Raw genomic sequence first — 27,192 nt, 5'->3', positions numbered from 1 at the left:
TCTAAATGGGACAACATTTATTCACATTTCGAACGACCTGAGTATTGGAATCTTGGAATAAAATACCACGTTTATACCTGGAATCTTGTCTGTTTTTTCCTGTAGTGGTAAATTAAATTAACGGTCCTCACTAGTAGGTCCACAGTAGGTTCTACAGGAGTTAATAGCTAATATTACTGTGACTGATACTCTGCACTTTTTGTCATAAAACACTAAAGGCACTGGTTTTATTCATTTTGCATGTTACACGTTTCTCCATTTATTTGAGACCTGGATAGTTTCATTTGGAGAATAGCACAAGAAAGACCGTGAATTGGAACTTTCTTGAAAATGAGAAGAAATAAAGATCAAGAAAAGTTATTATAAAATTTTTAAAGTTATACCTGTGAACTGTATTCCTTTTTCCACATCTGGAATTGAAATAAGAATATTGCTTTCACAACAAGCCTTGCTAATCCAAATATAAATAAAACTACGCCAAATTGTTTTGCCAAAATTTGATCATTCTGAGCAATGATTTTGAAGAAAAAAACCAAGCCAATCATTGCTCCAGAAATGTGAAAACAAATGACAATCCTGAAAAAGGTAATAAACAACATTATCAAATAGTCAATAGTTCATGACCTGAAACAAGTCAAGAGCCCTCTAAACATTGCTTTTTTTTTGTCCTTCACCAAGTTCATCTAAATGGGACAACATTTATTCACATTTCGAACGACCTGAGGATTGGAATATCGGAATAAAATACCACTTTTATACCTGGAATCTTATCTGTTTGTTCCTGTAGCTGTAAGTAAAATTAATGTACCTTACTAGTAGTTCCACAGTAGATGCTACAGGAGCTAATAGCTAATATTACTGTGACTGATACTCTGCACTTTTTATCTTAAAACACTAAAGGCACTGGTTATATTCATTTTGCATGTTACACGTTTCTTTATTTATTTGAGACCTGGATAGTTTCATTTGGAGAATAGCACAAGAAAGACCGTGAATTGGAACATGCTTGAAAATGAGAAGAAATAAAGATCAAGAAAGGTTATTATAAAAATTTGAAAGTTAGACCTGTGAACTGTATTCCTTTTTCCACATCTCGAATTGAAATAAGAATATCGCTTTCACAACAAGCCTTGCTAATCCAAATATAAATAAAACTACACCAAATTGTTTTGCCAAAATTTGGTCATTCTGAGCAATGATTTTGAAGAAAAAAACCAAGCCGATCATTGCTCCAGAAAGGTGAAAACAAATGACAATCCTGAACACTTATAACCGAGATCAATAATAAAAGAAAGTCCTCAGATAAACAAGCATGGATCAAAAACAGAAAATGTCATTGTTAACCTATAACCATTGCAGGGTTTTTGTTCTTCACCAAGTTCGTCTAAATGGGACAACATTTATTCACATTTCGAACGACCTGAGTATTGGAATCTTGGAATAAAATACCACGTTTATACCTGGAATCTTGTCTGTTTTTTCCTGTAGTGGTAAATTAAATTAACGTTCCTCACTAGTAGTTCCACAGTAGGTTCTACAGGAGTTAATAGCTAATATTACTGTGACTGATACTCTGCACTTTTTGTCATAAAACACTAAAGGCACTGGTTTTATTCATTTTGCATGTTACACGTTTCTCCATTTATTTGAGACCTGGATAGTTTCATTTGGAGAATAGCACAAGAAAGACCGTGAATTGGAACATGCTTGAAAATGAGAAGAAATAAAGATCAAGAAAAGTTATTATAAAATTTTGAAAGTTATACCTGTGAACTGTATTCCTTTTTCCACATCTGGAATTGAAATAAGAATATCGCTTTCACAATAAGCCTTGCTAATCCAAATATAAATAAAACTACGCCAAATTGTTTTGCCAAAATTTGATCATTCTGAGCAATGATTTTGAAGAAAAAAACCAAGCCAATCATTGCTCCAGAAAGGTGAAAACAAATGACAATCCTGAAAAATGTAATAAACAACATTATCAAATAGTCAATAGTTCATGACCTGAAACAAGTCAAGAGCCCTCTAAACATTGCTTTTTTTTGTCCTTCACCAAGTTCATCTAAATGGGACAACATTTATTCACATTTCGAACGACATGAGTATTGGAATATCGGAATAAAATACCACTTTTATACCTGGAATCTTATCTGTTTGTTCCTGTAGCTGTAAGTAAAATTAATGTACCTTACTAGTAGTTCCACAGTAGATGCTACAGGAGCTAATAGCTAATATTACTGTGACTGATACTCTGCACTTTTTATCTTAAAACACTAAAGGCACTGGTTATATTCATTTTGCATGTTACACGTTTCTTTATTTATTTGAGACCTGGATAGTTTCATTTGGAGAATAGCACAAGAAAGACCGTGAATTGGAACATGCTTGAAAATGAGAAGAAATAAAGAACAAGAAAGGTTATTATAAAATTTTGAAAGTTATACCTGTGAACTGTATTCCTTTTTCCACATCTCGAATTGAGATAAGAATATCGCTTTCACAACCAGCCTTGCTAATCCAAATATAAATAAAACTACGCCAAATTGTTTTGCCAAAATTTGGTCATTCTGAGCAATGACTTTGATGAAAAAAACCTAGCCGATCATTGCTCCAGAAATGTGAAAACAAATGACAATCCTGAACACTTATAACCGAGATCAATAATAAAAGAAAGTCCTCAGATAAACAAGCATGGATCAAAAACAGGAAATGTCATTGTTAACCTATAACCATTGCAGGGTTTTTGTTCTTCACCAAGTTCGTCTAAATGGGACAACATTTATTCACATTTCGAACGACCTGAGTATTGGAATCTTGGAATAAAATACCACGTTTATACCTGGAATCTTGTCTGTTTTTTCCTGTAGTGGTAAATTAAATTAACGTTCCTCACTAGTAGTTCCACAGTAGGTTCTACAGGAGTTAATAGCTAATATTACTGTGACTGATACTCTGCACTTTTTGTCATAAAACACTAAAGGCACTGGTTTTATTCATTTTGCATGTTACACGTTTCTCCATTTATTTGAGACCTGGATAGTTTCATTTGGAGAATAGCACAAGAAAGACCGTGAATTGGAACATGCTTGAAAATGAGAAGAAATAAAGATCAAGAAAAGTTATTATAAAATTTTGAAAGTTATACCTGTGAACTGTATTCCTTTTTCCACATCTCGAATTGAGATAAGAATATCGCTTTCACAACAAGCCTTGCTAATCCAAATATAAATAAAACTACGCCAAATTGTTTTGCCAAAATTTGATCATTCTGAGCAATGATTTTGAAGAAAAAAACCAAGCCAATCATTGCTCCAGAAATGTGAAAACAAATGACAATCCTGAAAAAGGTAATACACAACATTATCAAATAGTCAATAGTTCATGACCTGAAAGAAGTCAAGAGCCCTCTAAACATTGCTTTTTTTGTCCTTCACCATGTTCATCAAAATGGGACAACATTTATTCACATTTCGAACGACCTTAGTATTGGAATATCGGAATAAAATACAACTTTTATACCTGGAATCTTATCTGTTTGTTCCTGTAGCTGTAAGTAAAATTAACGTACCTTACTAGTAGTTCCACAGTAGATGCTACAGGAGCTAATAGCTAATATTACTGTGACTGATACTCTGCACTTTTTATCTTAAAACACTAAAGGCACTGGTTATATTCATTTTGCATGTTACACGTTTCTGCATTTATTTGAGACCTGGATAGTTTCATTTGGAGAATAGCACAAGAAAGACCGTGAATTGGAACTTTCTTGAAAATGAGAAGAAATAAAGATCAAGAAAAGTTATTATAAAATTTTGAAAGTTATACCTGTGAACTGTATTCCTTTTTCCACATCTCGAATTGAAATAAGAATATCGCTTTCACAATAAGCCTTGCTAATCCAAATATAAATAAAACTACGCCAAATTGTTTTGCCAAAATTTGACCATTCTGAGCAATGATTTTGAAGAAAAAAAACCAAGCCAATCATTGCTCCAGAAATGTGAAAACAAATGACAATCCTGAAAAAGGTAATAAACAACATTATCAAATAGTCAATAGTTCATGACCTGAAACAAGTCAAGAGCCCTCTAAACATTGCTTTTTTTTGTCCTTCACCAAGTTCATCTAAATGGGACAACATTTATTCACATTTCGAACGACCTGAGTATTGTAATATCGGAATAAAATACCACTTTTATACCTGGAATCTTATTTGTTTGTTCCTGTAGCTGTAAGTTAAATTAACGTACCTCACTAGTAGTTCCACTGTAGGTGCTACAGGAGCTAAAAGCTAATATTACTGTGACTGATACTCTGCACTTTTTATCTTAAAACACTAAAGGCACTGGTTATATTCATTTTGCATGTTACACGTTTCTTTATTTATTTGAGACCTGGATAGTTTCATTTGGAGAATAGCACAAGAAAGACCGTGTATTGGAACATGCTTGAAAATGAGAAGAAATAAAGATCAAGAAAAGTTATTATAAAATTTTGAAAGTTATACCTGTGAACTGTATTCCTTTTTCCACATCTCGAATTGAGATAAGAATATCGCTCTCACAACAAGTCTTGCTAATCCAAATATAAATAAAACTACGCCAAATTGTTTTGCCAAAATTTGGTCATTCTGAGGAATGATTTTGAAGAAAAAAACCAAGCCAATCATTGCTCCAGAAATGTTACAACAAATGAAAATCCTGAAAAAGGTAATAAACAACATTATGAAATAGTCAATAGTTCATGACCTGAAACAAGTCAAGAGTCCTCTAAACATTGCTTTTTTTTTTGTCCTTCACCATGTTCATCAAAATGGGACAACATTTATTCACATTTCGAACGACCTGAGTATTGGAATATCGGAATAAAGTACCACTTTTATACCTGGAACCTTATCTGTTTGTTCCTGTAGCTGTAAGTAAAATTAACGTACCTCACTAGTAGTTCCACAGTAGGTGCTTCAGGAGCTAAAAGCTAATATTACTGTGACTGATACTCTGCACTTTTTATCTTAAAACACTAAAGGCACTGGTTATATTCATTTTGCATGTTACCCGTTTCTGCATTTATTTGATACCTGGATAGTTTCATTTGGAGAATAGCACAAGAAAGACCGTGAATTAGAACATGCTTGAAAATGAGAAGAAATAAAGATCAAGAAAAGTTATTATAAAATTTTGAAAGTTATACCTGTGAACTGTATTCCTTTTTCCACATCTCGAATTGAAATAAGAATATCGCTTTCACAATAAGCCTTGCTAATCCAAATATAAATAAAACTACGCCAAATTGTTTTGCCAAAATTTGATCATTCTGAGCAATGATTTTGAAGAAAAAAACCAGAGAGAGAGTGACCTGCATTTATTTGAGACCTGGATAGTTTCATTTGGAGAATAGCACAAGAAAGACCGTGAATTGGAACATGCTTGAAAATGAGAAGAAATAAAGATCAAGAAAAGTTATTATAAAATTTTGCTTGAAAATAAGAGAAAATAAAGATCAAGAAAAGTTATTATAAAATTTAAAAAGGTATACTTGTGATCCATAATCGTTATGCCATTAATTGCTATGCCAAAAGTAGATCCCTTTCACAATCATTCTAAAAATTCCAAATGTAAATATAACTTTGGCCAATTGTTTTGCCATAATTTCATCTTTCTTAGCAATCAATATGAAAAAAAGAACCAAGCCGGTTTCCGTTGCAGCAAAATGAAAACAAACGACAGTCCTGAAAAAGCTAATAGACAACGATATCAAATAGTCAATAGTTCATAACCTGAAACAAGTCAAGAGCCCCTTAGTTTTTTAAAATCTAACACTTATAACCGAGATCAATAATAAAAGAAAGTCCTCAGATAAACAAGCATGGATCAAAAACAGGACATGTCATTGTTAACCTATAACCATTGCAGGGTTTTTGTTCTTCACCAAGTTCGTCTAAATGGGACAACATTTATTCACATTTCGAACGACCTGAGTCTTGGAATCTTGGAATAAAATACCACGTTTATACCTGGAATCTTGTCTGTTTTTTCCTGTAGTGGTAAATTAAATTAACGTTCCTCACTAGTAGTTCCACAGTAGGTTCTACAGGAGTTAATAGCTAATATTACTGTGACTGATACTCTGCACTTTTTGTCATAAAACACTAAAGGCACTGGTTTTATTCATTTTGCATGTTACGCGTTTCTGTATTTATTTGAGACCTGGTTAGTCTTATTTGGAGAATAGCATAAGAAAGACCGTGAATTGGAACATGCTTGAAAATAAGAAGAAATAAAGATCTAGAAAAGTTATTATAAAATTTAGAAAGGTATACTTGTGATCCATAATCGTTATGCCAAAAGTAGATCCCTTTCACAAACATTCTAAAAAATCCAAATATAAATATAACTTTGCCCAATTGTTTTGCCGTAATTTCATCTTTCTTAGCAATCAGTATAAAAAAAAGAACTAAGCCGGTTACCGTTGAAGAAAGATGAAAACTAAATGACAGTCCTGAAAAGGTAATAACCAACGATATCAAATAGTCAATAGTCCATGTCTTGAGACAAGTCAATAGGCCCTTATTTTTATAAAACCTAACACTTACAACCGATACCAATAATAAAATAAGGTTCTCTGATAAACAAGCAGATTAAAAACATAGGAAATGTCATGGTTAATCATTGCAGTTTTTTGTCCTTCACCAAGTTCATCTAAATGGGACAACATTTATTAACATTTACTCTGCACTGGTTTTATTCATTTTGCATATTACCCGTTTCTGCATTTTTTTGAGACCTGATTAGCAGGGTTGCCAACTTTTTGGTCCATAAATATGTCCCCTGAGTATCCAAAATTATGTTATTTTTAGCCAAAATATGTCCATATTTCGTCTTAAATATGTCCTAATTATGTCCATCTTGAAATCTCAGAAACTAGAGGTTATTTTTCTTATCAATTGTGATACTGACCAAAAGGCGCTTTGGAAACATCTTTCAAAGCGGCCAGTCAACATCAAATATATTGAAAACGAAAAAAAAACATTTAATACAAGCACAAAACTTATAAAAACAAGTAAACACTAAAAATAATTTGTGGGAGCTTAAGAGTAGTCTTCTAGCGAGAATTCATCTTGAAAATTATGTTCAGCATGAGAGTCAGTCTTTTTTCTTCCTTTGCTAGCTATTTACCAATCGGAGTATTTCTTGCGCATTTCAAAATGTATAATCCAGGATTCCAGCAACGTTCCAGAACACCAAATTAGTTGCTTGACATGCATTAAACAGCTAGTCGTTTGCATTAGAAGACCATTCCGTTATTTGGTTTTGATGTTACCAAGTATCGTAAACTGTCTTACAGCAACTGCTGAAGAGTGTGGCAGGCCACATAACGTTAGCATAAAATCACAAAGATCCTTGTATTTTTCTTTATCCTTGGCATCTTTACATTTTCTTAGGGCAGACCAGAAAACTGATGGATTTGCTTATTCAGAACGGAAATTAAAAGTTTTAGTGCCCTTTTTCAGTGACCAAAAAGAATGGGGGGCAACTAAGCCCCCTCCCACGCTCATATGTTTCCGAAAGTGACTGAATCAAAATTTTGTGTCACCCATTGTGTTCAGCATACTCCAAAAATAAAATAACTATGTCTTTGATGATGACCCTCACTGTCTCCGGGGCACGGTCTACAAGGTATGAACAATGTCCAATGCTCGCATATAACATTGGTTATTGTGAAGTATACGAAAGTTTTTAGGGCAAATTTTTCTGGTAGTTGGGGAGGGGGTCGAGTTTTACGTGGGAGGAGCTTTCCACGGAGGAAGGGACATTGCTATGAAGGGGGCGTCGGATTCCAAGCATTATTTAAAAAACAATAAGAAATTAAATAAAAATGCAATTTTTCAACAGAAAGTAAGGAGCAACACCAAAACTAAACAAACAGAAATTAATACGTACATAATTGGGTTTGCCCCCTAGTCATTACCTCGCTCTTTGCGCTAATTTGTTTTTAGTTTAATCAGTGCTATTTATTCAAATTAACGGCATTTGTGGTTAAGGGGCCATTCTTAGAAAACTGGAAGAAAATTTGAACTTTGGCGTAAAGAGCGAGGAATTGACTAAGGGTTACGTAAGTTAATTCGTAAGTTACGTCAGATCAAAAGTACACGATAGCCATTTAGCCAAAAAAGTAAAATTAATATGCAAATTTCATTTTAATTATTCATGTACGGTGAGCCAACATCAAAGCTGCATTAGTTCAAAAACATTCAGAAATTAAATAAAAAAAAAAAAGTTTTTTTAACTGACAGTTAGGAGCGATATTAAAATTGTACTGGACTTGCCTGGTACTCAAGATATGAGTATAGTACAAACGGGGAACGTGCGTTTAGAGTGTATATTTGCCGAGTCATTAGCTGAGAGTATAGCACTAATCTCGTTAAATCAATTAGAAACCTATTGGAAAATCACTCCCGAAGGCAGTGTTCTGCTAGACCTTGTTTATGAAGTCAAATAATCAGCGTATTTAATATACATCCATACATGTCCAAATGTAAATCCTTTTGTATTCCATCGGACTTCCGTGAAAAAATTTAAAGTGCAAACAATACCATTATCATTGTTGATAGCAGTCCACAAAGTGTAAAGACAGGTCATTGGCTGTGCATCTTACAGACATTGAAGACTTGAATTTTTTGATCTTCTTGTTCTATCATATACATTCTACACTCCGCACATCAATAACTATATTGAAAGCAGTGGGAAAACTATTATTCAAAACCAGAAGACAGTGCAGGATCTGACGACTAAAAGCCGTGGTTTTCATGCGCTACTATATTTCGTTTTCAGATGTCGTGGTTATACTTACAAGCAGTTACTCAACATTTACGTAGATCATCCTCCTCTGAACGACTTTATGGTTGAAAATATACTCTCAGACCTCTATGGTATTGATTTTAGTGCTCTACAAATAAAATGTTTCGAAAATGTATGTAAATTTGTTAATTAATAAAAAATTATGTATATACATAACAATGTCTTTATTCTCCACTTTTGAGGTCTATATGAAATTTTGAAATTTTCTATATGCAATTTTGAAATTTTCTATATGAAAATTTCAATAATGGGTTTAAATATGTTTTTAAATTCTTTTAATTTTATTTCATGCTTTGATTTTCTGCAACTACGAATGATAGGATAATTTACGAAATAATAACAAATACGAAATAACTTACAATAGTAAAAGACGATCTTCGTCCAATTCAAAATTCATGTCCTCACTTAGGATATTTATTCGCTTTTTCCAACTCGGAACAAGGTTCCCTTGAAGTCCCTGGAAGACCCAGGGACACCATTTGGCATGGTAATTTATCGGATCAACGCTATCGGCATGTAGGTTCATGAAGCATTCTTGGCACTGCATTTTGTTGAATCCACATAAAATTAGCGTTAGATATTTTGAGGACCAAGCTGATTCGTTTTGCTCAATCTTTCTCAAAATCCAACCAATGAGGAGATCATGCTCCATCTATACAGTGTGTATAGGCAAGTGTTGAGAACAGCTGGCAGATCATTTGAACTCACTGTGTATTGATCTTGATTGGCTGAAAGGTCAGGGTCACATTTTCTACAGCATAATGTAACTTCACTCTTATTGTATCTCTGTAAAGTCAATGGTACTATTTACATTTATATTGTAAGTTCACGTGTTTCAATTTGCCGATTCGAAGCAATATCACATACAGTGTTTTCAAATGATGAATCATATTCTGTAATAGCTAAATAAAATTCAGTAGGTTTTTAGTTATAATAGCCAGTGTCTTCACAACAACGACGTAGAAACCGAATTGTCTTGTAACCCCAACATTTAAATCGTAGTCCTGATTCTTCCTCCCAAAATAATTTAAAACCAAGACGATACCAGCCTCGTAGAAAAGAACTAAAATCTCGTTTAGGATTCTTTTCAATCATACCAGGATAAGTGTTCTCCCACTGATCACATTTATCATAGTGACAATTGGGGCGTATACATCCTCTAGGATGAGAGTCACAAATATCTTCAAGACAAGAATCACAGTCTTAAATTTGTATTGCATATCCTTTATGTAATTTATATGGATTGCATAATTTACATTTTTCATCACACTCACCAATAATTGTACAAATCTCACATGATGACCAACTGCCAAGGGTATACATACATAGTAGACATGTATAGAACATTTTCTAGTGTTAAATTTGTCACAGCTAAAATGAAACTGATCTAAGATCAATAAATTTATAGAGAGAGAGGAGTAAATATGGGATGTTACAAAACCTTTTTTGAACAGAATCTTCTCTCTCTCATTGATAGAATCTTAGGCAGTGTATTCAAAGGTAAATCTACGAGAAAATTTTGAGGAAATATTTTCCTCTGAAGAGATAACTCCAGAAAATCATCATCTAGAATCAAACCTTTTTCCATAATCACAAGATTCGACATAATTATCTCTTTCTCAAATTCATTCATTTTTCAATCCTAACACTATCATTGCTGACTTTTGACCAACCAAGATTCGTTTTTCTTTATTAATATTCGCTAACCTACTTAAAAAATCTAACAAGAAGAAGAACATTTTCGAATTCGAAACAATTTTATTGTGTGTGTGTTTATAATTACAACAATAATATATATTACACATACAATTACTGATAATAACTTATTCTCCTCAATATGTTTCACTATTCCATTTAAAGCAGTTTGAATTCTATTTATATTCACTATATCAACTAGCGCAATATCAAATTGTCTTTTTACCCCAACAGTTGAATCGTAGTCCTGATTCTTCTTCCCAAAATAATTTAAAACCACGACGATACCAGTCTCGTAGAAAAAAACAACTAAAATCTCGTTTAGGGTTCTTTCCAATCATACCAGGATAAGTGTTCTCCCACTGATCACATTTATCATGGTGACAATTGGAGCGTATACATCCTCTAGGATGAGAGTCACAAATATCTTCAAGACAAGAATCACAGTCATTTGTACTGCATATCCTCTATGCAATTTACATGGATTGCATAATTTGCATTTTCCTTTCCACTCATCAATAAGTCTGCAATTCTCACCTGATGACCAGCTGCCAAGGGTACACATATACAGTAGACATGTATAGAACATTTTCCAGTGTTAAATTTGTCACAGCTAAAATGAAACTGATCTAAGATCAATAAATTTATAGAGAGAGAGAAGAGTAACTCTGTGACGTTACAAAACCTTTTTGAACAGAATCTTCTTTCTGTCATTTAGACAGAATCTAAGTTAGTGTATTCAAAAGTAAATCCACGATATTATTTTGCTTTGTTTCAATTAAAATGTTAATAAATTGAGTAAATGCATTCGAGTCATGTCTTAAAAGTTGCATACAATAGTCCAATGATGTCAGGGATGGATCCAAGATTTTTTTAGGGAGGGGGGCGTAAAATAGGTTGATCCTAAAAAAATGTTGGGGGTGGGTGGGTGCAAAATAGGTTGAGTCCGATAAACTTGCGTTATGGGCAAGTTTAATTAACGCAAGCTTGAGTTAATTAAGTAAATTACAAAACTAAGCTAGGGGGTACCCCCTCTTGCCCCCCTGGATCCACCACTGAATGACGGAGAATCATTTCTTATTATATTGTCAAGTGTTCTTTGAGAAAATATTTTCCTCTGAAGAGATAACTCCAGAAAATCATCATCTAAAATCAAACCTTTTGATTCCTGTAAACCCAAAACTAACTTAAAATTAAAGGATTCAATTAACATTCTTCTTCAGTTTAAATTAAAATCATCTGACTACACTTTAAATGAAAATTAGGTCAATAGACAAGCTAAGTCAATCACTAAGCAGAGAATTCTTGTCTAATCTAATTGGTGAATAGTTTTTCATTTATTCTGGCTGTGTTTTGGTTTGTTTGATTTAGTGTTTCTTCTGCTATTTTAGAGCTAATCTAAAAGGTTAGTTTTCCTTTTTTTAGGACTTTGGCTGCACGGAAATCCCTGACAAATATCTGCCTCTATCATTTTCGCTTCTTTTTTGTCCATTGGCTAACACTATCGTCATTTTTCTCCTTCGTTTAACTCTTTTTTTTTATAGATGGCATATGTCAATCCTGCTTGCGACCTTTTCTGTCTTCAACAATTCACAGAACTAATGTAATTTTATTTAAGCTAATATTTCACAATTTCAAAATAATAATTATATGTACTATAATACATTTTATCGTTCTGATAACAAGAGACCTAAGTCAGACAGACAGCCTTTTAAACCAGCAAACACAGCTATACAGTAAAAATAATTATATTCGATCCTTTTTTCTGCCAGCCCCTTAGTACTTTTGCAGGGCCGTGCCTAGGATTTTTTTCGGAGGGGGTTTACAAAAAAAAAATTGGGGGGGGGGGGGCTTACACAAAAAAAACTAAAAAAACGCATACACAATTGGTTTATATCCATTTTGTTACGTTTTGACGAGTCGGACAAATATTTTGGTGGGGGGGGGGGGATCAAACTACCCTAAACATCCCTTTGGGTACGGCCTTGTGCTCTTGTGGTCTGAAAATTGCAAGGCATCATAAAATATGTCAGTAAAATATGTAAGATACCGGTAAAATACGTAAAATATAGGTAAAATACGTAAATTACGCAGAATAGGTAAAATACCAATTTTACAGGGGTCCGTAAAATTACGTTAAAATACATAAAATACCAAATTTTACCGTGACCGTTTCTTTCTCTCACTTTCTCTCATACTTTCAAAATCAAGTGGAATTCCCAAAACATTTGAAGTTTTTAGTATGAAATTCTGTGCACGATATACTCTTCACAATCAAATGCATTTCTCGGTTTTATTGTTTAACTGGAAATTTCTCCAACTTTTTTCTGGTCCCTCATATCCCATTAAGGTATATAGACAAAGTTTTAAAAAATAAACAATTTAAACCACTACTAATTTAAAGCTTTTCTATAGCTACCTTCATATAAGTATCTTGGTATTGTATGAAAGTAAGCCGAACGGAGCTCTTCAGCGGGAATCGGATGGCATCTCTGGCACATAATCCCAGTAGACTGCCCAGAATATGTCACTAATTTACCATATAAGGTCACTCTTTCATTCATCGGAGGAGCCAGGCTAAAATTGAGAAACTAGCTAGAAATGTCAAATATATAAAACAGACACAGAAAATATTTGAATAAAAATTACATATGTAAGATTAACACTCTAGTTACGTCGTAAAGGACTAGGTCAGTCGTCGGGATCCTACAGCTCACAAGCCGCATATGGCTCTTACCCCACACCTCAAATTTTCCCGAAATGTATCTGATGGAAATTTTGAGATGGCCATTTGTTGTCTTAGAAACCTTGAAAAGAGCTTATTCGATTGGGAATTGAAAGAACTGGTACTCTTTTTGATAGTCGACAGTGATTAGAGGGCAGCTAACCCCCCTCCCACGCCCACCATTTCCCCAAACACATCGAATAAAAATTTTGAGATATTCATTTTGTTCAGTTTAGTTGAAAGGTCTGGAAATTATGTCTTTGACAACCCCCATGCCTTTACAAGATCTGTACATAATTCTCACTTTACTGAAAAATAATTGGTTGTGGATTGTCAGTTTAGAATACATATTACCTTAAATTACCTTAAATCGCATTGTCCAGCAAAATAAGGGAAAAACCCTGTAGAGTCGTTGAGAGTCGCTGATATGAAATAGCTTAAAGCTGTAATAATTTTAATTTATCAAAGTTAAAAAAGTTAAAACATTTTAAACGAGTTTTGTTTATTTAAATCATACAGTAAATAACTGAGTCAAACTCAAAACGAGCAAAATTTAACATGGGTATGGCTAACAACCCCCATGCCTTCTCAAGACCAGAACATAATTTGCACTTTACTGAAAAAAAGTACATTTAAATGTTTTCACTTTGTTTTTACTTGTTTAAAATGTTTTACTAAATATATGAAGGAGGGAGTCCTCCTCTTGCACTCCAATTACAGCACAAGTGTTTGGTGCCCTTTTTAAGAGTAACAAGAGATTGGAGGGCAAGCAGCCGTTCTCTCAAGCCCATTCATTTTCCAAACGCATCTAGCTTAAATTTTGAGACAACCCTTTTTTCAGGATAGTAGAACGATCCAAGCAACTTTGTCTTAAGGGATATTAGGCATGTCAACCCCCCCCCCCCCACACACACACACAATTATGCAATTTGCACATTATGCTTTAAAACTAAATGTTGATTTAAAATAAATCGAAAGGCATTGTATTAATTGTTGCCAGCAAGACACCTCTGAAGTTTATACGAGTATCTCTTTCATAAGAACCGCATATGCCCCCAGGCCATAAATTACAGCGCCTGCCCCCGAGCCCCGGGGGCTTGTGTCGACATTGGAATTTTTGTTATATGATATTTGAACTATTTAAAAAAATTGGCTATTTCAAAACTTTTAGCGGATGCATTTGGGACAAAAAGGCGTGAGGAGGGGGGGGGGCTAGTTACTCTGTGATCTCTTTTAGCTTTTAAAAAGTGAACAGAGCCCTCTGAAGTTTATACGAGCATTCCTTCCATAAGAGCCATACATACCCCCGGGGCATATATCACAACGCCCGCCTCCGGCCCTGGGGGATTGTGTCGACACCTGAGTTTTTTATCTGACATTTGAACTATTTTTAACAAAATGGATATATAAAAATTTTCATGGGATATATTTGGGGGAAAAGGAGCGTTGGGGGCCTACTTGCCCGACGATCTCTTTTGACTCTTTTGAGGTTGTGTCGACTCCAGTGTCACCTGCCCCCGGGCCCTGGGGGGTTTCGAAACCGGAGTTTTTGTTATAGGATCTTTGAACTATTTTTAACATGACTATCTCAAAATTTTCAGATCAAAATTGACTGATCATGACTATCTCAAAATTCTGAAAATAGAATCAGACATAAAAAAGAGAAAGACAGACACTTTACACATTCAAACCAACAAAGACAAATACTTGGATTTGCAAACACCAACCAAGATATGTAAACAAATAGAATCAGACGCACAAACCGAGAAATACAGACACTTTAGATATTCAAACCAACAAAGACAAATTCTTGGACTTGCAAACACCAACCCGGGAATGCAAACAAATAGAATCAGACACACAAACAGAGAAAGACAGACGCTTTTGACATTCAAACCAACAAAGACAAATTCTTGGACTTGCAAACGACAACCCAGACATGCAAACAAATAAAATCAGACACACAAACAGAAAAAGACAGACACTTTAGACATTCAAACTATCAAAGATAGATTCTTGGACATGCAAATATCAATAAATACATGCAAAAAAATAGAATAAGAGAAGTGGACATAAAAAGAAAGACACTTTAGAAATTCAAACAAACAAAGACAAAAAGTTTAACATGTAAACATTAACCGATATAAGTAAAAAAATAGAACCAGACATATAAAAAGAGAAAGACAGACACTTTAGACATTCAAACCAACAAAGACAAATACTTGCACTTGAAAACAATAGCCCAGAAATGCAACCAAATAGAATCATATATACAAACAGAGGAAGACAGACACTTTACATATTCGAAGCAACAAAGACAAATAGTTGGACTTTCAAGCACCAACCCAGACAAGTAAACAAAATAGAATCAGACACACAAACAGAGAAAGACAGACGCTTTAGATATTCAAACCAACAAAGACAAATTCTTGGACTTGCAAACACCAACCCAGACATGCAAACAAATAGAATCAGACACACAAACAGAAAAAGAAAGACACTTTAGACATTCAAACCAACAAAGACAAATTCTTGGACTTGCAAACACCACTCCAGACATGTAAACAAATAGAATCATACATAAAAAAGAGAAAGACAGACACTTTACACATTCAAACCAACAAAGACAAATACTTGGATTGGCAAACACCAACAAAGATATGTAAACAAATAGAATCAGACGCACAAACAGAGAAAGACAGACACTTTAGACATTCAAACCAACAAAGACAAATTCTTGGACTTGCAAACACCCACCCGGGAATGCAAACAAATAGAATCAGACACAGAAACAGAGAAAGACAGACGCTTTAGACATTCAAACCAACAAAGACAAATTCTTGGACTTGCAAACACCAACCCTGACATGCAAACAAATAGAATCAGACATACAAACTGAGAAAGACAGACACTTTAGACATTCAAATCAAAAAAGACAAATACTTGGACTTGCAAACACCAACCAAGAAATTTAAACAAATAGAATCAGACTCACAAACAGATAAATACATAGAAATTAGACATTCAAACCAACAAAGACAAATACTTGGACTTGCAAACACCGACTCAGACACGCAAACAACTCGAATCAGACACACAAATAGAGAAAGACAGACACTTTAGTCATTCAAACCAACAAAGACAGATACTTGGACTTGCAAACACCAACCCAGTCATGCAAACAAATAGAATCAGACACACAAACAGAGAAAGAAAGACACTAGACATTCAAACCAACAAAGACAAATTCTTGGACTCACAAACACCAACCCAGACATGCAAACAAATAGAATCAGACATACAAACAGAGAAAGAGAGACACTTTAGACATTCGAACCAACAAAGACAAATTCTTGGCCTTGCAAACACCAACCCAGACATACAAACAAATAGAATCAGACACACAAACAGAGAAAGACAGACACTTTAGACATTCAAACCAACAAAGACAAATACTTGGACTTGCAAACACCAAACCATAAATTCAAACAAATAGAATCATACAAACAAAAAGATAAAGACAGACTCTTTAGACACTAAAACAAACAAAGACAAATTCTTGAACTTGCAAACACCAATCCAGAAATAACAAAAAATATAATCAGACACACAAACAGGTAAAGAAAGACTCTTTAGACATTCAAACCAACAAAGACAAATACTTGGACTTGCAAGCACCAATCCAGACAAGCAAACAAATAGAATCAGACACACAAACAGAGAAAGACAGACGCTTTAGACATTCAAACCAACAAAGACAAATACTTTGACTTGCAAACACAAACCCAGACATGTAAACAAATAGAATCAGACACACAAACAGAAAAAGACTTTAGACACAAACTTTAGACATTCAAACCAACAAAGACAAATTCTTGGACTTGCAAACACCACCCCAGACATGTAAACAATTTAGAATCAGACATAAAAAAGAGAAAGACAAGACACTTTAGACATTCATACCAACAAAGACAAATACTTGGATTTTCAAACACCAACCAAGACATGTAAACAAATAGAATCAGACACACAAACAGAGAAAGACAGACACTTTAGACATTCAAACCAACAAAGACAAATTTTTGGACTTGCAAACATCAGACTTGAGACTGTCAAGCTTCATGTTCAATTGTTCCTGTGAAGTTCCTCTCTAATTCTCATCATGAATTTTAGATGCGTCATAGCTTCCCGAGAGGTAATTACGCTTCCTAGATTTCAGCTAGATTTCCTACTCCTCTGCAAGGCCGTACCCATGATTTTTTTTTCGGAGGGAGTTTTACTAAAAAAAAATGGGGTGGGGGGGGGTGGATTACACAAAAAAACTAAAAAAAACACATACAAAATTTGTTAATATCAATTTTTGTTACGTTTTTACGAGTCAGACAAACATTTCGGGGGGGGGGGGAGGGGTCAAACCCCCTAGCCCCCCCCCTCTCCTCTGGGTACGGCCTTGCTATGTGAGTATCACGTTAGTTTATGGGCTCTATGAGTTGTACATAGACTGTTTTACCTACAAAATTGTAGCATAACCACTGTTTTTTTTTCTTTCCTCTGCCAGATTCACCCAGGCTAGGAAACTGTCTGTCCCCATTACCAGTCTAGGCATTAAAATCCCATGATACAAACACTATATTTTTACCTGGGATCCTGTCTATTTGCCCCTGTTACTGTAATTTATATTTATCCGAGTCACTACTATCTCCGTCAGTCGGTTCCACAAGGGCATATACTACCATTACTGATACCTTGTACTTCTTAGTCGTAGAATATGCAACTAGAATTCAATTATTAACATGTTTCAAACTAAAGCATAACTTAGAGGCTTCTTTACTCATCATGAGACCTATTCCCTACCTATACAGTGCATCCTTCTTGCCTGAATTAACGATTTTATATCGTCTAATTTTACAATGTTTTAGAAGTAATTACTTGGCAAAAAAAAGGAGCGACAGATGAGAGAGAGAAGAAGAAAAGGACTGTCATCGTAATCCAGTAATTGAGAGAAATGTGCACTTGAACGATGTTTTAACCTTACTCATCTATCCAACTACCTAGGATAAAACAGTATAACCGAACCATCAACCAAATAGAAATGTCCAAACCTATGCACAGTCGTCATCAATAAATGTAAGTCGTTGTAAATTTACTAGCAAAAGCACCTTAAATCTAGCGAAATATTTCCAAATAGTACCTTTCATTAGGGCTCATCAGAAGAAATACCACTTGCCTTAACGGGTTTCGAGGCTTTACATTCTTTACCCGGCACTGTAGAGCCTCTACCATAGGATATTTCTGGTATCCCTATTTTAGGTAAAACTTGTGAAATACATGTATACTAGTAAATCTATTCAAAAAATATAAACAAAATGAGATTGGTTCTTTCCTTAGTGAAATCCCATAGGTTAATGAAAGCAAAGACAATTCTGGAACTAATAAAGACTGATCTATGTTTCCCATCCCAGGAATATGAGTTTGTAAAACTCCTAACAGGTGCAGTTCTATAAGTCTGAATTCATCAGTCGAAATGTCAGTACGATATTTTTTTTTTAAGTTCAAACGTTCCAAGTCACGATTTTTATACTACTTGTATCATTTAAACTGTTATGACCTTAAGAAAAGCAATGGGTCCCACCAGCGCACGTCAAGGATTATTGCATCTTCTCAAGTGTACACAAAGTACTTAAGCCATCTTAGAGTTGGATAGTAAGAAGTATCTGGGACCTACATTGAATGGAAGATGTGTGCAATCTTAAGCCCGTTCACTGCGTGGTTTGTTACACTTGGCGATTTTCTTCCATCTACAAAAGTTGAAGTTCTGCACAAGCAAGCTTAAGTCTATTACCTCCGTCTCATTATGTATCCAGGCGTAAATATATTTACCATAGTACAATAATAGGTAGCTTAGTTAGGAAGAAGTTTTCCCCACAAAACACGACGGGAAAATATTAGTCAGCACAGGATATAAAAAAGCACTAAAGAGGTAAGGTATCACTCCCCCTCCCTTGTATACGTTAAAAATTCCCCCGAATGCCGGTTTTAAGGCTACTGTGCTTTTTTCTTGGCGGTATGCCGGGGGGTGGGGTTAGGGTTTTGAACCCCCCCCCCCGAAATGGTTGCCTGACTCGTAAAAACGTAATAAAAATAGATATAAACAAATTTTGTTTGCGTTTTTTTATTTTTTTTGTGTACCCCCCCCCAATTTTTTTTTAGTAAAACCCCCTCCAAAGAAAACTGGGTACGGCCTTGGCTTTATTTATCCTATTTTACCAATTTCTAAACTGTTCCCTCTACCGAGTCTTTCGAGTGAACTAAAGACGAAGATGGACGAGCGCGTCTGAATTGTTTTTCGATTTTGAACTACAATGTAAGCGATGCTTCATTTTTGCTACTTTCAGTAATTTACACAAGACAATCCAGGTAAATAAAAAGTTTACTTAGGTTTTATTTTAAGACGAGATTTTTTGGAATTCATTTACAATTTAATAAGTAGATTTTGTCATTAGTGGTTCAAATAGGAAAACTAGTATATTGACCAATATAAAAGATATGACGTAGTAAATTAAGCGCATATACTATGACATCACTTTCATTTAAAGTCATTTCAGACGGTATAAACGTCATGGCGGTGGGGAATGTATGACGTAGTATTCAGTATATAAGACGACGACAAGTAGTAGAAGACTACATTTGAAATTTTTTGAATATTAAAGCATGATTGATTGGGGAAAAGCTGCTGATTTGCAAGAGCAAGAACTTGCTCGACAGGTTAAAAACGTGATCATTGACCTTTACAAGGCTACTGAACAGAATGAGGATCCAGAAGAAACTGGAAATATATCTATTGCTGATATAGCTTTACTGCAAAAAGTGATCAGGACGGGGCTTGTCACCATAAAAAATGACATCGAGGTTCAAAGGATAGATCCCAATTCACCACTATATTCAGTGAAGTCATTTGAAGCTCTACGGCTGAAGCAGAATTTTTTGAAAGGTGTTTACACAATGGGATATAACAGTCCATCCAAGATTCAAGAAACGACGTTGCCTACTTTGCTTGCTGATCACCGCAAAACATGATTGCTCAGTCCCAGTCCGGTACTGGTAAAACAGCAGCGTTTGTCATCGCTATGCTGAGCAGAGTAGAACCATCACACAAACACCCACAAGTGTTATGTATATCTCCTACACTGGAACTGGCTCTTCAGATAGGTCAGGTTGTCGAGAATATAGGAAAATTTTGCACTGATATTGACATCAGGTATGCTGTTAGCGGTAAAAACATACCAAGAAGAATGAAATTAACCGAGCAGGTGATAATCGGAACTCCGGGCAAAGTACTCGACTGGGCAACTAAGTTAAGATGTCTTGACCTGTCAAAGATGCAAGTGTGTGTCTTAGATGAAGCTGACATTATGATTGACACGCAAGGCTTACAAGATCAGAGCATTCGTATTCATAATCTTTTGCCAAGGACCTGCCAAATGATGTTGTTCTCAGTCACATACGAGAAAGATGTGATGCAGTTTGCTGAACGCATAATAACGAATCCATATATTATACGATTGAAGAGAGAGGAAGAATCTCTGGAAAATATTAAACAATATTATGTTAATTGCCCCTCACAAGAAAGAAAATACAAAGCTATTGCTTTGATTTATTCTTTAGCTTCAGTTGGACAAGCGATTATATTTTGTCATATGCGAAAGATAGCTACATGGCTTGCGGAGACGTTAACTCGAGATGGTCATTCAGTTGGATTGTTGACTGGTGAACTAAATGTTGACCAAAGGATTGCCGTATTTGAGAGATTCAGAAAAGGGGAGGAGAAAGTTTTGATCACTACTAATGTCTTGGCAAGGGGAATCGATATTGAGCAAGTCACAATCGTTGTCAATTACGACCTACCTGTTGGTAAGGATTGGAATGCCGACTGTGAAACTTATTTACATAGAATTGGTCGAACGGGAAGATTTGGTAGAAGCGGACTCGCAATCAATCTGGTTTATGGCCCTAGGGCGTCTAATGTTCTCAAACAAATAGAGAACCACTTTGGCCGTAAGATTATAAGGCTGGACACAGATAATATTGAAGAAGTGGAAAGACTTCTTGAAGAGTAGTAAAGCAAACAAACGTTTTATTGAATATTTTTACTTGAATAGAATACCACAACCAAACTCTCCATTTTCTACTCTCTTAAGAAGTGTACGCTAACTCTTAAATTTAATTGTTTTGTTCTTTAATATATATAAATAAAACTTCCTGAAAGATAAACATTTATTTTTAAAGGCAATTATCATGTATAGTCGTTTTATAAAAATACTTCTTATGCTTAATAAAAGGGCCGATGGGTGTAAAAGGTTTGAGCTGTTCTGGCTGTTTTAGATGGTTTTTTGTATCTGCTGTGTAATAATATACTTCCTCTGTCTTAATCCCCGTCACTGACCCTACTTGCAAAGCCTCTTAGGGATGTCTGGGTGGATCTGTTACGTGTTTGTCTAAACATAACCTTAACTGGAAACGGCACTACAGGGTGACCTTGAGCAGTCGTGCCTCTGGGGTAATTATAGACTAGTAAAAGACACGGTATTACACTGGGTTATAATTAATGGATATTTCTTCTGTTTTTTTTCAAGGGCTCTTTTGGGCTGAAAAACTTCTTCCTAACTAAGCTACCTATTATTGTACTATGGTAAATATATTTACGCATGGATACATAATGAGACGGAGGTAATAGGCTTAAGCTTGCTTATGCAGAACGTCAACTTTTGTAGATGGAAGAAAATCGACAAGTGTAACAAACCACGCAGTGAACGGGCTTAAGATTGCACACATCTTCCATTCAATGTAGGTCCCAGATACTTCTTACTATCCAACTCTAAGATGGCTTAAGTACTTTGTGTACACTTGAGAAGATGCAATAATCCTTGACGTGCGCTGGTGGGACCCATTGCTTTTCTTAAGGTCATAACAGTTTCAATGATACAAGTAGTATAAAAATCGTGACTTGGAACGTTTGAACTTAAAAAAAAAATATCGTACTGACATTTCGACTGATGAATTCAGACTTATAGAACTGCACCTGTTAGGAGTTTTACAAACTCATATTCCTGGGATGGGAAACATAGATCAGTCTTTATTAGTTCCAGAATTGTCTTTGCTTTCATTAACCTATGGGATTTCACTAAGGAAAGAACCAATCTCATTTTGTTTGTATTTTTTGAATAGATTTACTAGTATACATGTATTTCACAAGTTTTACCTAAAATAGGGATACCAGAAATATCCTATGGTAGAGGCTCCACAGTGCCGGGTAAAGAATGTAAAGCCTCGAAACCCGTTAAGGCAAGTGGTATTTCTTCTGATGAGCCCTAATGAAAGGTACTATTTGGAAATATTTCGCTAGATTTAAGGTGCTTTTGCTTGTAAATTTACAACGACTTACATTTATTGATGACGACTGTGCATGGATTTGAACATTTTGATTTGGTTGATGGTTCGGTTATACTGTTTTATCATAGGTAATTGGATAGATGAGTAAGGTTAAAACATCGTTCAAATGCACATTTATCTAAATTACCGTATTACGATGACAGTCCTTTTATTGTTCTCTCTCTCATCTCTCGCTCATTTTTTTTTTTTTTTGCCAAGTAATTAATTCTAAAACATTTTAAAATTATACGATATAAAATCGTTAATTAAGGCAAAAAGGATACACTCTATAGGTAGGGAATAGGTCTCATGATGAGTAAAGAAGCCTCTAAGTTATGCTTTAGTTTGAAACATGTTAATAATTGAATTCTAGTTGCATATTCTACGACTAAGAAGTACAAGGTATCAGTCATGGTAGTATATGCCCTTGTGGAACCGACTGACGGAGATAGTAGTGACTCGGATAAATATAAATTACAGTAACAGGGGCAAATAGACAGGATCCCAGGTAAAAATATAGTGTTTGTATCATGGGATTTTAATGCCTAGACTGCTAATGGGGACTGACAGTTTCCTAGCCTGGGTGAATCTGGCAGAGGAAACAAAAAAAAACAGTGGTTATGCTACAATTTTGTAGGTAAAACAGTATGTACAACTCATAGAGCCCATAAACTAACGTGATACTCACATAGCAAGGCCGTACCCAGAGGAGAGGGGGGGGCTGGGGGGTTTGACCCCCCCCCCCCCGAAATGTTTGTCTGACTCGTAAAAACGTAACAAAAATTGATATTAACAAATTTTGTATGTGTTTTTTTTAGTTTTTTTTTGTGTAATCCACCCCCCCCCCACCCGATTTTTTTTTAGTAAAACTCCCTCCGAAAAAAAATCATGGGTACAGCCTTGCATAGGAGTAGGAAAGCCAATTATTAATTAAGATATTATAAATCCAGACTGGCAGGATCGATACAATTGGTGTTTTTATAAAATAGAGATCATCATCTTGTAATGTTTTGAATTAATCTAAAGCTGAAATCTAGGAAGCGTAATTACCTCTCGGGAAGCTATGACGCATCTAAAATTCATGATGAGAATTAGAGAGGAACTTCACAGGAACAATTGAACATGAAGCTTGACAGTCTCAAGTCTGATAATTTAGAAGATTGATCGATCATTTTAGGAAATAGTTTGTGAAGTGGCAGATGGTGTTCCTGGAAGGAAAGTCAGAAACGTTACTAGAAATATTAGCGATAATACTTTAAGATTTATAGAAAAGAGAAGGGGTGTGCAGAAGAAGTATTTCAATATTTATTCAGTATTTCAATTTCTAGTGCCCTTTTTAGAAGTCGAAGAAAGTTTAGGGAAACTAGCCCCCCCCCAAGCCCAACCGTTCCAAAAACACACCCAATTTAAATCATAAAAGCTCTTTTATTCAAAAAATAGTCCGAAGATCAAATAACAAGGCCTTCGGGGTTGATACAACCCCCCAGAGTCTGGCAGAAAGGGTTGTAAGTTATGCCGAGGGGGCTTATAAGGTTTTTGATCAAAGAGGTGGTCGTATAAACATCAGAGGTGGCTCATTTGATTGGAAATTGAAAGTTCTTCTTCCCTTTTAAGAGTCAAAAAGTGATAGGAGGGTAACTATACGACTTCCCCCCTTACGCCCACTTTTCCCAAACGCATCTGATCGAAATTGTGAGATAGCCATTTTGTTCAAAATAGACCAAAAAACATATAAAAATGCCTTCAGGGTGGACAAAACTCCCCAGAGCCTAGGATTTTAAGTTATAGGTATACCCTGGGGTATATAATGTTTTTATGGATTGGGTAGTCGTATAGACTTCAGACGAGGCTCATTTGATTGGAAATTCGAAGTTCTAGTGCCTTTGTAAGAGTCAAAGTGATTGGAGGACAATCATCCACCCTTCCAGCCAATCATTTCCTAAACCATGTCCAATCAAAATTCTAAGAGAGCTATTTTGTTCAGTATTGTTGTAAGATCCAGCAATTATGTCTTTGGGTATATCAACCTCCCCACCTTTACTTTCAAAAGGACGAAGGAGATTCAGGTGTTCTTTTCAGAGAACTTTGGTTGGGGTGTTGAACTAAATCGATGCATATTATGTGCATGTGTGCTCAATGGGATTAACTAACGAACGACTGAGTATATTGATTTGAAGATTTTCGAAAGTGATAAGGGTAAGTTATGGTTGATTTTGAATTAGCCAGAAGACACTATGTGTATACTTTTAATGCTACTTATCTTGTTACTGTAACTAATGCCGCTCCGGGTCGTTACTAGCCAAAAGGTTGGGGGGTGGGGAGTAGTAAGAAACACTACCGACTGGCTTGTCATTTTTCCGACTGTTTTTGTAAGAAATTAGCATAATGTCCGTTTCGAATACAATACGTAAAATCACTGCATGAGTCGGCGAAACTGCTGCATTTATCAACCGAGATTCAGATTTCGGTACATATCATGTCACTATTTTAATGCTGTTTATTTAACCAGAAGGAAAAACATGTCACCATCTGTAAATTCACGGCAGGAGTCGGTAAAACTGCTGCGTTTACCGACCAAGTTCGAAATTTCTGTAGATGACAAGTCACTATTTTTGTGGTCTTTATTGAACCAAACAAAGAATTTTAGCGGTGTCAGAAAAATCATGGTGTCAGGCGTCACGATTTTTTCATCGAGTGACTAAAAACATTGGGGAGGGGGGGCCATCTCCCATACATGACGGCCTTGACGACACTAAGGATATTAAGATGAAACTTTTAGGGACTGTTTAGAGGGAGTTTCAAGTAAACGAAGAGACAATTTGCATGCAGGTTTTAAAAGGGTATATAAGCAATATCATAGGTAGCGCTGTACTATCACAGCTAGTAATATCGTGAAACTTTAAAGGAGCTAAACCAATTTGAAATTAAAAGTTCTAATGTCCTTTGTACGAGTCAAAAGCGATTGGAGAGAAAGCAGTCCTCCTCTTTAGCTCATAATTTTCTAAAAACTTCCAATCAAAATTTTGAGACATTCATTTTGCTCAGCATGTTTGAACGGTCCGGTAACTATGTATTTAGAGACATGGGGCATGTCAAACCCCCACAATTATGCACTTTGCTCAAGAATATATTCTTCGAAAACTTACAAGCAATGAATTTGCAGATTAAACAGTTTGAATAGACCTTTTCAGACCCTAGCCTAGACTGTAGATAAAATAAGTTATTCATTCAAATAACCGTTATCACAAAACCCGAAAAGCCAAATTTAACTTCAGGGCCAATAAATAGAAACAGAAAATAAACCTTAAGATCTATGATCCTCTAAACTACTACTGCTGCTAACAACTCACTGTAGTACCAAGGTGCCTTAGGTCAACACAGCTACGCACGCTCCTATTCCATCCCAGTCTATTCAAAGCCTCCCTCTTTACAACCTCCCAATAAGTTCCTATTTCCCTTCAATTTTCTTTCTGACATCTTCCCACCCCAATCCCCGTCGACCTGCTTTCCGTTTATCCCTAGACGGTTGGCCAAAAAAGACAATCTTCGGCAATCTGTCATCCTTCATCCACAAAACGTGCCCTAGTCATCTCAACCTTTCTGTCATTATATCCCTAGAAAGCGGGATCGAACCGCACTTTCCATACAATCTGCGGTTTGAAATACGGTCAGTCAGCCTGGTACCCAGAACAATCCGTAGGCAATTTCTCTGTTGATAACATCTAGGAAATCTTCATCCGTATTTCAGAGCGCCCATGCTTCAAAGCCATATTTGACCACTGTCATCGCTGTAACTTCTAATATTCTAATATTGGTTTGCAGACTTATTTTCCTATTCTTCCAAACTTTTTTCAACTGTGAAAAAACACCCTGAGCCTTGGCCATTCTACTTTTTCCATCCTCAATTGCTCCCATCATCTTTACTAATAATACCACAAAGGTAAATAAAGCTGTGCACCTGATAAATCTTTTTGTTACCCAACATCACCTTTTCATCTTTAATTATTTCTAGCCTATGCGACTTTGTCTTCTTAACAATAATTTCAAAACCTATCCTAGCACCCTGAACTCGCAAAGCCTCTAAAAGTACATTTATTTTTCTCACACTTTCACCTAGGATGCTTAAATCTCATATGGGGGATATATTTCCCGTCACTGATAGTTAATCTGATTGAACTAACAGCATAATACACAATTGAACGAAAGTCCATAATAATTCTTCAATCTAATGGGGAAAGTGATTTCATTTCTATTTTTTTTTTAGAGAGACCTGATAAATTTTAATCCATATCCTGACAAAAACAAAAGAAACCAAATTGTTGTTGGTTGAAAACCTGTACATAGCTTTCAGGTTGAGTGCCAAAAACCGATTTTGTACTAAAAATCTCCGATGTTTTATAAATTTTTTGAAAAGAACAGTGGATATACTGAACAGGTATCGGACGAACGGCATTTGATTTTTCTATTTTATTTCGCATTTGT

The 27,192-nt window shown here is 35.3% G+C and overlaps 1 long non-coding RNA gene and 1 pseudogene across 2 annotated transcripts in view; one reads left to right on the top strand and one right to left on the bottom strand.

Moving 5' to 3' along the window:
- The window catches only part of LOC148942994 (uncharacterized), a 151,252-nt gene that overhangs the window by 63,019 nt on the left and 61,041 nt on the right, over positions 1–27,192 (bottom strand). The gene's annotated exons all lie outside the window — the stretch shown is intronic.
- On the top strand, positions 19,993–21,541 carry LOC148942996 (ATP-dependent RNA helicase DDX19A pseudogene; annotated as a pseudogene).

Source organism: Artemia sp. Qi Xiang Cuo, chromosome 16 (genome assembly GCF_049724085.1).
Source record: "Artemia sp. Qi Xiang Cuo chromosome 16, ASM4972408v1, whole genome shotgun sequence".
NCBI classification, from domain to species: domain Eukaryota; kingdom Metazoa; phylum Arthropoda; class Branchiopoda; order Anostraca; family Artemiidae; genus Artemia; species Artemia sp. Qi Xiang Cuo.
The sequence above is the reverse complement of the archived record's forward strand: the minus strand, read 5'-3'. Positions and strand labels throughout refer to the sequence as shown.